Below are 17878 nucleotides of genomic sequence, written 5' to 3'. Positions count from 1 at the left end.
GACTCATGTTTGCTTAAGATCATCACAACTTTAAATCTTCTTTTGACTATTAAATAGTCATCATCACCTCTGCATGAGCTGGTAAAAACTACTGACGAACGGATGTTTCTCATATAGCTGGTGTTTAGGATGATTTCTTTTCCTAATGTGTTCTCCACTCAAATATATTGCTAATAGCTTTATTGTCCTTTGAAGATGCCAGAAGAAAAAAAAAAAACATAATCCTTAGAGAAAGAAAGATTGACGCACAGGAATCTAAAGGCATGCCAGTGTATTTCTGGCTTCTCTTGTTGGTAGTAGAAGGAGTAGGCTCTGATGGACCTTAACATTATTAAATCTGTCTTTACAGTGACGTTTGGTTATTACTAAGTTCTTTACCACAAAAACAAATCCCTCCAAGCTTAGTTAGAAGAGGTACCTATAAGACCAAACAGCCTTACCACAGGGGTGCACGGGTTAGTTACAGAGAGGTCATTCGGTTGACCAGCATCCTCTGCCTGTAGGAAACCATCCCCGAATCAGCCACAGGAACCACAAGCAGCTCATTCTCATTCCAAGACGTTTTGTAAATAAACTAAGGAAATGTGTGGGGGAAGGGAAGTCTGCTTTTCCTGTGCATGCTCCTCTGTGGGGGTGGGGTAGTCACATAAAGTGGCACAGGAGGTTTAGACATTACAGGGCCTGGGGGACTTGTAAGTGAAACTACTTTCCAAGTAACAGGGTCATTTTTCATGCCAGTAACTCAGCACTGGTGACTTACAGAAAACGTGTACATATTGTAAGCTTGCAAAGATCCTAAAAAGTAAAAGGGGCAAGAGATTTCCATGTGTTTGGAATCTATCATTATCCATTTCAAAAAGTGAGAGGTGTAGATAAAAACTTGTAAGACCTTTTCATAGAATTGTCTATAGAAGAGTGGACCTCAACTTGAAAGAAAAGTGCTTCAAACTCAGGGCACTAAGAGACTCTGGGTTTAAGAAAGATGGACCATATTGGTCCATGCCAATCCATCCCTATCTCTGAAATGTGGCTGCTGAAAGAAAACACAAAATTCTAATTTTATGTATTCTGAAACTTTTGCCAATTATGATATAATTTTAAATATATCAATTATTAATATAAACATGATTTACATATTCAGAGCTTCAAAAACTGACATTCCTTAAGATAAATTTTATTTTAAAAACTAGGTTTTGAATGTTTGGAATGTTCTTCAGGAGAGAGCTTTGAATAAGTCTCATGATTGTAACTGTATCCACTGAAATTATGAGATGTGCCAAAATACCTTGCTTGATTCCCTCTGTCTCTAAAACTTTTACTGATGAAATGCAGCACAGTCAACATTGTGCTACAATAATTCTTTTCACCTTTTTTTTTCATATAATGACTTCCTAGGCAAGTGTTTTTAAAAATTTGATTTTTGAAAAAGCAGGAAAGACCTAGTTGTCCCAACTTGCAATAAAATTTTATGTTTTAATCAGTGAATTTTGAATATGGGCAATGAATTTTGACTATCAAATGATGGCAAACCTTATTTCTTCAGGAAGGTTTAAATGCTGGCTGTGGGAAGAGAGAGAAATGAAGACTATGAAGCTCAGATTCAATGAGTCTAGATTTTTTTATGGTTATGTAGTGTAGTGACAGCTTTCTTGAATGCCGTATAAGGATCATACAAATTACACAGTCAGTATTACACAACTAAGTACAAATTTCCCAAACTTCATTTTAAGGCAAGAGATTTTACTTTTTATATGGAAACCACAAAAAACTTTGGTCTATATTGACTGTAACAACACTTTCAGCCATAAAATCTTGTGATTCTGAGACAGAAAATAGAATTTTACTTTCTCATGTGTCTTTCTTTTTATTCCCCATTCAATATTAACTTCATTTTGAATTTCTAAATCACCTTTTTCAAACAATATTTTCCTACTATTATTTGAAGTTGTTGGTGGAGAGGTAGGGAAAGTTTCACAGAATCTCAGTGTTTGAACTTAATCTTAGAAAACGAGTTGGAGTTTATCAGTATGTAAGTGGCCATGTGTGGCTAGAGAAGGAAACACTACAATGACCCAAGCTGGGAAGGAGACTGGCATGAGTTTGATCCAACTGGTGCATAAGTAGTGGGGAATGAAGATATGAGGAATAACAAGAAGATTGGAAGTATAAAATAGATCTAGATTACAGAAACTTTTGTGAGATAGGCCAATGAAATTCTTCTGTAAACATAGGGTGTTTCAATCACACCAGTGATTGAAATTTAAGATTTGAATTGGAAAGGAAATTTCCCTGGCAGTGTGGCAGGCATGCAAACTAGGAGAAGAATAATGTAGTAGTCAAGGTAAGAGGCTGATGATAACTTAAAGTACGGCAGAAGCAATATAATGTAGTGAGGAAGGGATGCGTGTTTCAAGGATATTTAGGAGGCGGTACCAACCAAATATAGTGGCCAATGGCATGTAGGCTGAACAAGAAAGAGGATTTGAAAAGGTGGGTTTCTAGGTCCAGCCAGTGAATAGAGAGGGGAGGGGCTACCAGGGGAGTAAAAGCCTGCAGTTGGAGAGTAGGGCATGGTGCATAGAATACTGACGTTTAAAAAGATAAACCTGGCTTGGAATCATTAATTTTGCAGATTTTATGAAATATCCAGAGAGTGATGCTTAATAGATGGAGCTTACTTTGGAGTGGCTGTTGGAGATGCACACATGAGTCTCTGATGGTGGCTACTTAATTAGAAAAGCCATGGGAGCTACTGGGCCTGGCACGGTGGCTCACACCTCTAATCCCAGCATTTTGGGAGGCCAAGGTGGGCTGATCACATGAGGCCAGGAGTTTGAGACCAGCCTGGCTAACATGGTGAAACTCCGTCTCTACTAACAATACAAAAATTAGCCCAGTGTGGTGGTGCACGTCTGTAATCCCAGCTACCGTAACTGCTTGAGCCTGGGAGTTGGAGGTTAAAGTGAGCGCAGATCGCACCATTCCACTCCAGCCTGGGTGACAGAGTGAGACTCTGTCTGAAAAAGAAAAAAAAAAAAAAAAAAAAAAACAAGGGGAAGCTACTGAAAAATTACAGAAAAAGAAGACATCATGCAAAATAGGGGACATTTGGTAATAGAACAAAATGTATTATAAGCAGCTTTAAACAATACTTTGAATTTCTAGGTCACTCACTGTTGCTTTCAGAGCATACTCAAAAGCTAAATTAACTGTGGTAATTGCCTTATGATACAAGTAAGTAGAAGCTATCATAATCATTTATTTTGAAACTTCAAACTTGAACTCAAAGGAATAGCCTGCTGGAAAAATAGTGAGTTTAGATCAGAGGTGAAAACAGAGATCTTTGATATTTGGTAACTATATCTTTATATATAAGTAAACTTTAGATGTGTAATGGGGGTAGATATGAGTGGGAAAATGGGCAGAATTCATGGAAACTTTAAATTGGGACTTTCTACTAAAAATGTGTCACATACACAGTGAAATTAATATGTCTATCTTTAGAATTAAGAAAGAGGGAACTATTATTTCTTAACTTTATTATGGTTAGTTGTACAAAAAGGGTGTACACTGATACATAACTTAAACCTACTTTCAGTGTCTGAACTGTCAACACTCCCTGAATAAAAAACTTCAATTTCACTATCTGTTAAGAAGGCTTCCTACTATTTGATAACCTTTAACTTGTGATACATAACTGATGCAACCATTCCTAAGAGACTTGCTATTATCATAAGAGTTAATTCAACTTTGATAAAATATCCAGAATACAGAATTTTAAATGGAACCAGAACAGTTGGTCAATATACAACCTTTGGCTACTTGTTTTCAATGTTTATGATGTATCAACTAATACAGTATTGGGAACTAAATTCTGTTTCTGTGACAATTTAAATGCAAGCTTCAAGCATTTGCTTTATGTTAATTCACTTCTAAAGCTCAGTTACAAATGTACTAACATCTATTGTAAGTTGTTATGTGAAAAAAATCCATTACTGCATGCTGCCAATTACTGCTGATGATCATTTATTTGTAGCTAATTTCCAGAAATGTAAATTTTAGTAGACTTTAGACTAATAAAACAGGTTTGACTGAGTTGAAAAGAAGTGCCAGATACATAAAAGTAATAATGATTTTATAATCTAATTAAAAATTAATAAATTCACAAATTTGATCTAAGTTATTTTTAACAACAATAAAAACATCATATATAAAATCTCTCCAAAGCATACTTGTCTGCACAACATTCACTGCCTGTTTTTCTGTATGCAGTGGCCTTAAGAGACAGGGTAGAGAGAAGAGACCAACTGAATTCTATAATCAAAGTTTTTTTTACATCTGTCCTTTCCTCCATGCCTTCTCTTTTTAGAAGTGTGCTCACATTGACTGTACGCTTCCTGAGGGAAGAGGTCTCATGGTTTGATAATTTCTTCTTCTTTTTTCCTCTATAGATTCAGGAATTTGAGATAATTCCCACCTTCTATTCAAGGAAGCTGTTTATTGAATAGGTTCTCAATAAAGTGTTTTTGATTATTGAAGGAATGAACACAATACATATAAAAAAGCTATTTTTAAAAAAATAATAAATATGTTGTTAGGTACAGTGGCTCACAACTGTAATCCCAGCACTTCCCTTGAGCCAAGGAGTTTGAGACTAGCCTGGGCAACACAGCAAAACCCTGTTTCTACCAAAAAAAAAAAAAAATTAGCTGGGCACGGTGACACATGCCTGTGGTCTCAGCTACTCAGGAGGCTGAGGTGGGAGGATCCTTGAGCACAGAAGGCCCAGGCTCCAGTGAGCCAAGATTGTACCATTGCACTCCAGCCTGGATGACAGAGAGATACCTTGTCTAAAAACAAAAAAACAAAAACAAACAAACAAACAAACAAAAACAACCAGAAAGAAAGAATAATAAAAATGTTAAAGTAGTAAATGTTTAACAGAAAGTATCTATAACAATTTAAGTGGGCTATGCCTATGAATATCTGGCAAAGAAATCAAGTTGCAAATTACATAAACTTTGAATGCTTAATTATGAAATCAGTCATTCAAAGTGAAGTAATAATGGTTTTTTTTTATGTGTCATTTACTTCAGTAATTCATTCCCTTAGAGAAAATGTGGCGATTTTTCTTGCCTAAGTTAGGACAACACATTTCTACCATATCTTGGGACTTGATTATTACGGAGTCACATTTAAGTTTGGAGTAATATTACATTTATTGAAAATTAAGAGATGTTTCCCTATTCCTCTGGTGGCAACGATCACTTTAAGAAAAGTCTAATGTTAAAAATTTGAATTATTTGGCTGTCTCTCTAAAATTCTGCCCAGTCAACCCAAGAAAATATTCAGAGTCAGTGTTTCTCATTTGTTCATGTGTTAAAGCTTGCAAGTAGAGCCGACAATGGCTAGGTCTCCACAACCATTTAGGCAACTTGAGAAAGTTAGGTATAGATAGCAAAATATGAACACGAGATTTTCTGAATAAATATAATTACTTATTTGGATACAACACTCCTTTTGGATTATCAAACTATGATATTTGGGTGAATACAGGTTTATTCATTATTATTTTTTATTGATAACTTATTGAAAGAACCACATGTTTATATGTCCAAATATATACAGACCCTGCCATTTTTGAAATACTGTTTATCATCTGATGGTTTTAGGGTTTTAATATACCAATGTTTTAACCATTAAGTAAATTAAAATTCACCTATGCTATTTAAATATACATATTTAAATATGTGCACATATGTGTTTGTATGTCTGCACATGTGTATATGGATACACACACACATATATGTGTGTATATACATATATATATGCACGCATGCATGCCCATGCGTGCACACACACACCTACATACAAATTCTATTGGTCTTTCGTCAAACTCAAAAGTACATACATTAATTGAACTTTAACAGCTAGGATAATAGAGTCTGCTGTATCTTTTATCCTACTAAATCAACATCTAATCTGAAAGTCTGTGCCTACACCAGAGGTTGACAGAATTCCTAAGAGTCTCAGAGAGGAATGTCTTCACCAGCTGCTGAATACAGCCCAGTTGGTGCACCACCATTATTATTATGTGGGGAAACATACTGTTTTTAATGGAAATGGTTTCTTTGAGAACTTGGAAAATCTTTCTTTTTCTCTTACTGAATAATAATTTCCTGAAGGGAGTCTAATATTTATATTCTATAAATACTTTAAAATAAAGCCACAGCAATAAAACAAACCTAACATTAAGCAGCAAATAGCTAGGCTTTCCACTAAAATCAAGTCAGCTCAAAATATTAAGAAAATGGCTAGCAAATGATGTTAGCTGTAGAATTCATGAAATCTAAGATATGATGAATATTTGGGAGCTCAAAGCCAACCTGGTAACTGAAGGCTATGCTTTGCCTAACCACAGCTAGTCCAAAATCAGGACTAGAAATGAAAGATAGATTCAAGTAGGCTTCACTGTATATGGATACACTGTGGAAACTATGATTAAGGTTTTCAACAAAAATTTCACCCACAGTGTGCTCAACATTTCATGTGATGCAGGAAAGGCAGGAATGAATAAGACATCCAGTTCCTGAAGACATGATGTTCATCAGTTAATAAGTAAGTAAACAAGGAATCAAATGATTAAAGATTGTAATGAGTGTTGTTAAGGCAACAAACAGGTGAATAAGACAGAGAATAACTCTGGGAAGCTTCCTTAAATACATGTCAGGGAAGAACCTTTAAGTCTACTCCTTAGCCGAGGCCTGCAGAATAAGGAGGAGTCATCATGTAAACCCAGGAAGAGTATTTCAGGTAGAGCACCAGCAATGCAAACAGTGTAAAGCCATGGGAGAAGCTGGGCACATGGAGCAACATGACAGGTACCAATGAGGCTGCAATGCGTTGAGTGCTATAAAATGAGTTACAAAGGGTGGTTGGAGCCAGATCCTCCCATCCCTTGAGGGCCAAAGTAAAAAGCCTAAGTACATGGAGCCTCTGCATTTCTAAGTAAATATTAGAAGGAAAGGAAAGAACACATTTTGCCTGATATAGTTACTTTAATTTGTGTTAATTTTATGGATCTTGGAACAGAACCAGCATCTTGTATTCCATGAAAACATGTTCTCTTTTTAACTTGTATATTAGAGGAAAGTGTTCTAACTAGCAACAAACTTGGGGATTTACATCCAGATTCCAATCTTTGAAGAGGCTGTGCATCAATCTACATGTGTTTTGCTCTTGGGACTATCTCGTTTCTCCTCTGTTCCTCCCCATCTTTCTCTAGCAGTAATTTTAGTTTGCTTTGGGATTTTAATTTTCATTCTGTGTAAGTGTGTGTGTGGGAATAAGTGGGGAGAAGTAAAAAAGTTATCAAATACATGAAAGGTCATAAGAACAAAGAAAGAATAAAAAGCAAAAAAATTACAGTCTTGCATATAATCTTTTCTTGTATTTTTCTAAATTGTTACCATTAGCAATGCATATTGAAACAGTCTAAATAACTTACAATAACAACACTGTGCTTTTTACTTCTAATTTAATATTTCTTTTAGTATCTTAATATTATGTTATTTAATTCCTTAAATGAATTAAAAATCTATGGACTAATTTCAAATTGGATACTTCAAAAGTAGTAAAAACCCTATGAACTTTCCTGTGACCAACCGACTAGCTACAGTTGATGCTGCTATTGAAACTGTTACAAACTACTCACAGAACCAAAAATAAAGAGGTGTTTTTTTTTCCTAATTGCAAGTAGAAAAATCCTTTGTAAAGTGAATGCACTCTGCTACGAGTGTAAAATGTAAGGTACTGAATCAACATCCCCAGCTGTTGCTAAGAGAGGGAAAGCTTCCCCTTCTCCAAGTGGCCATGTTCCCAAGTGGAGGTGAATAGAGGACAAGAGGGGGTGGATGGGGGTGATGAGACCCAGATTCTGTAGAGAGCCAGGACCTATTGATGAGTTAGTGGGTAATAACAGCGTTTTTCATAAGACAGATCCAACAGTGTTCATCCAACAGTGGGAATCATTATGTGCTGTGGTCTGGCTGAGAGAGGCATTCCATTTTTTTTTTAAGGTTAGAAATAATTAGAAATTTTTTTTAAGGTTAGAAATATTTTTTTTCTAACCTTAAAAAAATAAGAAATAATTTTTTAAGGTTAGAAATAATTAGAAATCAACATAAACAGAAAATGTGATAGTTTAATGGTAATGAATTCGCATGAGTGCTCCATAACTACTAACTTCACATTCTTGAATGAAACAAACTTCAGTTTGTGCTAAAAACAAACTCCACTTTGTTATATTGTGAATAAACTTGGATATTTGTGCTACATAGCATGCTAAAAGTAGCATATCTGATGGCTGAGGTCTTAGCATAAGTAAACAGCAAGTGAGAGACTTGTGGTATTTCAACAGGCACTAGAAGATGTACCAATAGTGAGTATACCATTTTTAAAAACTCCAGCTTTATGTATCACATATAAAATTCTGAGCAAAGAAAATAAGTGATTTTTTTCCTAGATTCACAAAATTGCTAACAGAATTGAAGAAGAATATACATGCACCTTTGTAAGTATGATGCATCTTTATACTTATGTGCATGGCTCCCTGCATTGTGACCTCATTCAGAAATGGGTCCTGCACACTTCCCAGAAGAGCACAGGGACAGGGTGAAGAGGTACTGGCTCTGCACTCATTTAGAGTCTGGTTTTGAACCCTAGTTGTCATGTTTTCTAGCTGAGTTACCAATATTTATTTTTTATCCAGTTATTCATTTAAAAAATTAAATTATTCAGCATCCACACAGTGTTCTAGTAGGTGAGCATACAAAGATGAATATAATCAATTACCTGTGTAAATGAATTTCCAGTCTGATTATATATTTAGACAAAAGTTGTTTAATTTTTTTGAGCCTAGGTTTCCTCATCTGTAACACTGGAATATCTGCTTGATATGTATTTCAGAGGATTAAGTGAGATGCTGTGTAAAGTGCCTAGGACTCTCATAGGCAATCATCAAAATCACAGGTATAAGACACTTTGTTTAACTCAAGAGGCACTAAACTCATCCTGTGTTATCATCATCCATATTTGAAGCAGCTGGCAGCTTTATCCAATAATAACTCTTAGAAAAGAGGATACATACTGAGGCTTCTAATACAGGAGGTGTGAGAAGCTTGGGGAACCAGAAACTCACTAACAGTCATAGAGAGTGGCTACTTTTTAAGGACCATAGACACAGACTTTAATAGGAGTCACAGACATCCGGGTCAAGAAGACCTCTGAGGCACTAGCTGCTCACTGAAGACACACACCTACTTAAACAGACTGAAAAAGGTAAGATATGGCATAGAAATGATATCAATATGGTACCGAGAAACAAAAGGTCTATATGGTACAGAGAAACCAAAGGTCTAAAGATTCTAAAACTTTGTGTAAAAATGGCCTGGATTACTTGTTTACAATGACGAGGTAAGATGCCACTCCCAAATATTTTGATTTGGAAGTGAATCCAGTGGATTTAGGTAACTGCATTGATAAGAAGCATCCCAGGTGAATCTGACGAAGGTGATATAAATACCACACTTTCAGTATTACATTATTATTATCTTCACAAATAATTGTTTATTCAATGATTACTGGAAGCAGTCTTCTAGGTACTGATCATACTGAGAGACAAAAGATAGTCTCTGACTCAAGAAGCCTACAATACAATTGATAAGATAATACTTTAATATTCAAAAAACCATAAATGTATAGATTAGAAACTTTTTTCCACAAATTAAAAGGCTGGAGCAATTATTGATAATTGAGATATCTAAAGACTACAGAGAGCAGGTAGGAATGGTTATGGAACTTGAAGGAAAAGAAAAACTGAGACAAATGGAAAGGGAGAAAGAGGGAAAATGTTATGAACAAAATGCTTTATGTAGGAATACGTACATAATATCTGAAAGGATGGTGAATTTACCTATGGAATTTAAAGGGCTCTTGAAGCTCTTCCTTCTCCCTTAAATTTGCAGATGAGAATATTGAGATCCATATAGTCAGCTTCCAGCCAATAGAATCATAAACTTTGGGAACTTTAGAGGTATCTAGTTCAAACTGCTTTCCTGTAACAGTTTACTTGATTATGTCTAGTAAAACAAATATCATGATACTTGGGGAAAGCCCATACAATTATCTTATAATGATATTTATTTATTTATTTATTTAATGAGATGGAGTCTCTCTCTGTCACCCAGGTTGGAGTGTAGTGGCACCAAGTCCGCTCACTGCAACCTCTGCCTCCCGGGTTCAAGAGATTCGCCTGCCTCAGCCTCCCAAGTAGCTGGGACTACAGGTTCACACCAACACGGCTGTCTAATTTTTATATTTTTAGGAAAGACGTGGTTTCACCATTTGGCCAGTCTGGTCTTGAACTCCTGACCTCAAGTGATCCACCCGCCTCAGCCTCCCAAAGTGCTGGATTACAGGCATGAGTCACCGGGCCCAGCCCATAACGACATTTATTAATAAACATCCCATTATATCAAAACTCAACCATTTCTCTCAGAAAGTTCTACTACCATAGAGAATACCCAGCAAGTTTTCTGCTTTTTCCTGAAGACAGTTTGCCAAACAATGCTTGATGCTCTTGCTTTGGTATCTCCTTCTCCCCACAATAAGCTCATTCATGGGTATTCAAATGGGACAGGACGTTAAAGATCTGCCAGTTCACATTGTCAGCTAGCAAGACTCTCATCTATAATAAAGATTTCCTCTAATCTACATGCCTTTCTTGTCAAATCCAAAGGAATTATACTAATAGTAGGAACTTCAGGGTAGATATATGAGAACTGTGGTAGTGTGGGAAAAGTCATAGAACTGTAGAAAAACAAAACAACTATCCCCCTACAAGAACTTTGAGGCTAAGTTTTGCAACTTACCAACCTTGTGATACCATACAAATCACTTACCATCTTTGAGCTTTAATTGTGAAATGAGTATGATAACACCTGTTCTGCCCATTCCAAAAGGGTGTTGAGAAAAAAATCAAATAAGATGATGAGAAAGTGTCTATATGCTGTACAAAATCATATTAATATAAGTTATTGCTGATAATGGGCAAAATGATACTTTTCCAGCTCAGGATCAGATTTGAACCTTCCTCATTCCCAGGAATAGAATATGTTTGATGAGGAAATGGGATAACTGTGTTTGATGAGAGTACGGTATGTGTAATTGGTTTGTTTTTTAAAATTGTGCCTTGTCATGAGCCATCTTACTTTAGGGCAACAGGTTATTGTAACTTTTTAAAGTTTGGCATATCTTGGAGTAAGGAAATAAAGAGACTGTGAAGCAACTCCTCAGTCAATGAACAGATAATTCTCTCCAAGAAGGCCATTATTAAACACATAAGATATCAGATTGGCAGAGGATCCACAGAGCCCTTCTCTGGAAGGTCAACCCTTGGAACCATCTGCTGTGTAGCATTTGGTATTACAGAATGGCTACAGGAGTTATTTCTACTCTTGGCTCCACTGCAAAGTGACTTCAGTGAAATCACTTACTTCTCTGGTCTCTCTTTGTCTTCTTCAGTAACATGAGTGGTTTATGCTGCATATATAATTCACAAAAACCTTCCTAGCTATTAAAACTATTGTACAGTTAATTGACGTGTGCCTTTTTTTTTTTTTTTTTTTTGAGGCAGAGTCTCAGCTTGTTGCTTAGGCTGGAGTGCAGAGGCATGATTACTGCTTACTCCAGCCTCAAACTCCAGGGTTCAAGTGATACTCTCACTTCAGCCCCCACAGTAGCTGAGACTACAGGTTTGAGCCATCATGCCCAGCTAATTTTGGTATTTTTTGTACAGATAGGGTTTAGCCATGTTGCCCAGGCTGGTCTTGAACTCCTGGACTCAGGAGATTTGCCCTCCTTGGCCTCCCAAAATGCTGGGATTACCTGTGAGAGCCACTACATCTAGTCGACATGTGCTTTTCTGTTGCAGCAAATGGCGCCATGAAGATGCTACAATCAGAAATCTAGGAGCCCTCCTTATCCTCTTCTCCAATCACCTTTCTTACAGATTCTACCTCCCTTATTAATAGAGTTCACATCTTCCCATTTCCTACTACTACTACTGCTACCATTACCAATCAGAGGGATCTTTTAAGAACAATAGTTGTAAATTTTTTTTTTTTTTTTTTTTTTTTTATGGATTCTCACTCTGTTGCCAGGCTGGAGTGCAGTGGCACGATTTCGGCTCACTGCAACCTCTGCCTCCTGGGTTCAAGCAATTCTCCTGCCTCAGCCTCCCGAGTAGCTGGGATTACAGGCATTTGCCACCACACCCGGCTGATTTTTTATATTTTTAGTAGAGACGGGGTTTCACCATGTTGGCTAGGATGGTCTCGATCTCTTGACCTCGTAATCTGCCCGCCTTGGCCTCCCAAAGTGCTGGGATTACAGGCGTGAGCCACCGCACCCGGCCAATAGTTGCAATCTTATTGGGCCTCTGATTTAAAAACAGTTAAAAAACTTGGCCTGGCACTTCCTAAGTAACCATTCTGTCAAGTAGTCTGGTTTATTTTCTCACACCTTCACGTTTTGTCTAATGAGGTATTAGTAGTTCCATCTCAGTTGCAAAGATAACTATTTCTCATTTAAACCTCCTCTGGCATTCTCTTTTACAGGCTTAATGAAAAGCAGGGTGTATTGAGGAAAGCTGTTCATTAGGTCAGAAGATCTAGATGTACAGTTTAGGTTTACCATCTCTGACTATGTCATTTTGATCTGTTCCTTAGTTGTTTTCAGCCTCAATTTCTTTATTTATAAAATGGAATAATATCTCATGAAATTGTTGTGAAGGTTCCATGAGATACACATGTGGAAGTAGCTAGTAGTAGCCTTTCTTTACTTAAAGACCTTTACAAGTCAGTGATCACATACCGAAAAGAACTGAATCAAGTTATTTTCAAGACTCTGAATTTTGGCAACTGATATCTTTAAAGCTATCAACTGAGGTTAGGAAAGGTCATCAACAGAGTTACATAAGAATCCAAATAACTTGTTGACATATATTTGCCAAACTGGTGCTTTAAGTAGATTGACTTGTATGTTTTATGTGGTGGTCATGGGGTTACCATAAAAGGTTTGAAAATGCTTCAGAGAGATGGACCAAAAATGCACTATTTTAAAACATACAATATGTTAGTGTTTGGGAAAAGTAATTCCAGTGAATGAACTAGTGTGAAAGTTCAGCTACAGAAATTAGTCAATGTGCCAAAAATGGAAATTCACTCAGCCAAGCTATGCCACACCATTACAAGGCTTACTTAAAAATGCTAACTACATTTAAAGTGGACAATAGCATACTTCCTATGATTGTCACAAACGGCATGCTAAGTAATGAGTCCTATTCATTGCTCATAAATTTTAAGACAAGAAAATACCAGAAGGCCTAATAAATTCCCATGTTTTCAGTTAATCTTCCTTCCACCTTCCTGCTTCATCCCCATATGTGGTCTTGTTCAGCTTTGTCTCTATTTCCCAGAGAAAAATCTGGGTAGCTATTAGGTTTATTGTAAACTAATTAATTTCCAACGCTATTTAAACAAATCAAAAAAGAGGTACTATTCGGCTTAGAAATGATATCTAAAGTGCTCTAATTTATCTTTAGCCAAATATTGTTTTTTAAATTCTGAATTAATATTTTCTTTCCTTAACCACTGTGAAATACTACAAGGGCAAGTTCCAGGTGTGTTTTGCTCATTTTCGTAATTTTGGCACTTAATAATTGTTTAATAAAGAGCTATTAAATAAGTAAATGAATGTATGATATTGTAGTTAGTGCTGAGTTCAATTTTGATTTTTCCATATTTTTCCCCTAACAAGATTCCTTTTTTGGCTTGTTAGCTTTTTAAAAATATGGTCTAAAACTTCCATGAATGTGCAAAAAGAAACTTAAACTTTTGAATTCTAGCCATAACTCAGCATTCTAGACATTTGGACGGGCAACTATGTAAGGTTAGAGCATGCTACAAAAATGAAAAGGGAAAGCTCATTGATCTTACTGTTGGAGGAGTGGACTTTAAGATCAGTTTTCTGCTTTCAGATAAATGAAAGATTATGAATTCATTTGTATAGTGGATACAATCAAATCACAGACTAAATGATTTGTCTAAATTATATAGCAATATATAAATTAAAATCAATGTCCCTGCCTCCTAAGGTGGGATTTTTCTCACTACAGTCAAATCAAGAACATCTAGATTCTAAGAAGGTAATTAGAAAGACAGGATTATCTTCCAATTAAGTTTATAAAGTCTCTTTCATATTACATGGATCCCTTTTGATTATTTTCCTTGCTCATTTATAGCAAATACAGTATTTAAATAGGATTCAACTGGAAACTTAGCAGTGAATGACTGCCATTACGTTTGAAGCAAAACAAAAAGGAGTAAAGTTCCATTGCATATGTTTTAACATTATTTACATTGAACTTTTTCTAAAATGGTTTTTCACAAAAAAATCTTAAAATTAAAAAAATCCTATGTCTGTAATGAGGAAGTAATCTCTAGTTATTAAGAAGAAATCTCATATTGTGACTTACCAACAAAGAAATGAAATTAAGATTCATGGGTTCTTAAATTTTAAGGTAGGCCTTAAATCATCAAGGGAAAGAGGAAACATTAACTAGTCTAAATGACATATGCCTTTCCTAGTCAAGTATCACAGGAATCATTAATGCTGTAGCATTAATTTGAAATTCAGTCAGTGAAGTTTCTGAGGTTTTTAATTGCTTAGCTGTGTAATCCCGTACTATATAATAAACACTTGAAAATGCTGTGCAAACAGGAAAGCACAGAAAGGGAACACTGGTTTGCTTTCACCTCTTGAGGCCTAGGGTACTACCCTGTTTTAATAAATAATATTCAATATAAGGCTTAGAGCTCAGCAGTTATCCCTTTTAGTAGTTTTTGAATAATAATAATATGGATACCAGAGCTTACATCAGATCAGATCTCAAATATGTTACTTCATTTTGGTGAGAATTTGGAGAACTAGCCAAGAATTGCATTTGAACTGGCATGTGATAAGATTTGTAATTGCCCCCAACTTTTTTTAAGCCATTAAAGCACCAGTAGTCAGTTTTTACTATTTTTCAATTTAAATGAACTCATTTCCTTTATATCCTGTGCACATTAAAAAAACTAATCTGTATAGAGATAACTTAGAATAATATTTTGCAGTTCAAATTACGTACAGTTCATACTAACTCCTCTCTTGATTCTTTTTCCTTTAGCCTTTTCTCTAGTATACAGTATCAGAATCTTTGCATCAGATAGCATCAGACCTGCTGTTGCAAACACTACTAAGATCTATCATTTAGGCACAGTTACTTAAACTTTGTTTAATCTCTAGTGGAAAAGATTTCTATAAACATTTACACCAGAACAGTTTGTCAGAATGAATCCTGCAAAATTACTGGCATACTCCCAGGATCAGGGGGCTGGTGTTGGGGGAGAGGGGAGATTCCTGGTTATACAATTTTAAGCAACCCTAGAATTTCAGGGGTTTTCCTGCTAGAATATGAAGGGTTTGTATTAACAAAAAGGTATTTCAGTGCCCAGAGCAATTCAAGTAAAGTGTTTGAACAGCCACTTTAGTTTATTGCTCTTGTAAAAATGACTCTCCATTTGCTTCAGGTTTAAAGTAAAGGGATTATTTAGGTTTCAGAGACCCAGTAAATAAATTTTCTATGAGGAAAGAAATTTGTACAAGAAGTGTGTGAAGAGACACACCAAATTTACTCAGTGCAATGGTTCTCAAGGTGCTTAATACATAGGAATGACTTGATCCTCCATGAGTTGCTAAGTAGTCAGCATGAAAGAGCTAGTGGGGGGAAAACTGACATCTGCCAAGATAAATGCAGCACTGTTTTATAAATTAACTCGGCTGTCTGTGTCTTTATTTTTTCTTTGGAAGATTATAAAATTAAGACTGTTCAACTCATCTTAGTAGTGGTTTAGAATTTGTGGAATGGATGAGGAAGTGAGTTTGAGCTAGGAAGGGTGACGAAAATATCCTGCACTGGAAAATCTTGGCAATTTTCATTTGAATGTGTTCTTATCTGATGACCTAGAGCACTTCAGCCCAACAGCTTGTGAATTAAATAGTTTGAGTAAAAACTATTACATGAAGGTTTCTTGGATCGTAGGCTCTCCTTAGAGCACATGCTCAGTTCAGAGGCAAACAGTTTAAAATGAATTCCTGGGATGTCAATGGGATGTCCACATGGATACTGAAGATGGTAGTTATAGCATGAAATTGTTTGGAGGTTCTCTTGCTGCAACTCTCCCTTATTCTGTTAGAAACTAAACTTTGGGGTATGGTCACATAATGCCCACAGGTTTAAAAACACAGGCTGGATATGATAGCAAATGTTATTGATTGTACTAGGGCCAAGTATGCATCTATGTGATACTGCAAGCCTAATTGGCCTCCAAGGAAATCCCACTGATCTATGTTAAAAGCTTGGATCTACATTAAGCTCTGGATAGAACTGGAAAGTTGGCTGGATGTCTTAGAAATGTGCTATATGAAAGAAAGACTGTCCTTTTAAAATTATATTCAGTCTTTGTGGAGGGGACTGAGAGTTACCATCTTGAGGGTGGCATGAAATGAGAGTGTGTGAATTAAAGTCAGAGGGGCTAAGGATACCATGTTTGGACCTTGTTCCTTGTTACCAAACAAGCAACGAGGGTCCTTTTGGACTCCAGATAAAAAAAAAAACTCATCATAAATTGAAAAACAAAACTAAATTCTATAAGAAACAAATATGTAGCTTCTCAGTATGTCCTCAGTTTGTGGCCAAGCAGCATTTGTCCATACCATTTGTATTTTATGGCAGAAACTACATGACCAGTGGTACAAGTAAACACAGCAAAAAATTTTGCTAAGTTTTTCCAAAATTAGGATTCTTCTATTCTTTGGTTATCTTATTGTCAATTTAAGATGAAAGAAAATTAAATACATTGTTCCACAATATTGGCCATAGTGACAATCAGGTCATGATAACTATTAGATGTGTGCAGTGCACAAGGACAGGGTTTATTTGTCTGCCAGATGATACCTGGAGATTTCCAGTTGCCAGAAAAAGCTGGCCAGAAAAAGAGTTTGACTTCCTGTTTGTAGATTTAAAATAAGCAATATCACTCATCCACATATTTAAACTGAGAACTGGTAGTCTAAGCTCAAAAGAGTGCTGAAATATACTGAAGTCATTCTGAACCATAAAAGAATTTGAAACTTACCACTGTAAGGAGAGTGTCTTTGTTCAATTAAAGATCCGTTACATAAAGTGATGGAGTATGTTTTCTGGGTATCCAAGCCAATGGTTTCAAAGGCAAATTTTTACTTTGGGTATTGAGCAAGAATACTTTTGTGCTACTTGAGTATTTTCCTAGGGAAAGGTTTAACAATCTTTTAATTTCTCAAATATTGAAAGCTTAAAATTATAGCACCACTTACTTGTTGATAATTTCTACTTAGATACTTACAACACCATGTTTCTAAAGTGAATTATTTTCAGTACAAGAAATCATAAGTTTGTTCTAGCTCCAGATATTTTAGAATTGCTTGTCTGATATAATGTACTACCATTTTCTTGTTGCCAAATGTTACTTCAATAATATGATATTTAAGTTGACCGAAGGATGTTTACAAGAATTCCTTCCCTTCCATTTCCATGCTAGTCAGACACCTTCTTTTATGAACTTAGACTAGATTCTTTGAGTTCTTTATCTACTCAGGAAGGGAGGAGGAGAACTTGTAGTGATGAATTGGGAGTTCTCTATGTGGGCATGTACATTCACACAGGCAAACAAGGTGG

At 35.9% G+C, this 17878-nt stretch overlaps 1 protein-coding gene across 3 annotated transcripts in view; it reads right to left on the bottom strand.

Annotated features, from left to right (window-relative positions):
* RSPO3 (R-spondin 3) overlaps nucleotides 1–17878 on the bottom strand; it is a 79352-nt gene that overhangs the window by 49398 nt on the left and 12076 nt on the right. The gene's annotated exons all lie outside the window — the stretch shown is intronic.

The sequence above is a fragment of the Gorilla gorilla genome, chromosome 5 (assembly GCF_029281585.2).
Source record: "Gorilla gorilla gorilla isolate KB3781 chromosome 5, NHGRI_mGorGor1-v2.1_pri, whole genome shotgun sequence".
In the NCBI taxonomy this organism is placed as follows: Eukaryota; Metazoa; Chordata; class Mammalia; order Primates; family Hominidae; genus Gorilla; species Gorilla gorilla.
Note: the sequence above shows the minus strand (reverse complement) of the source record. Positions and strands in the feature narration are given on the sequence as shown.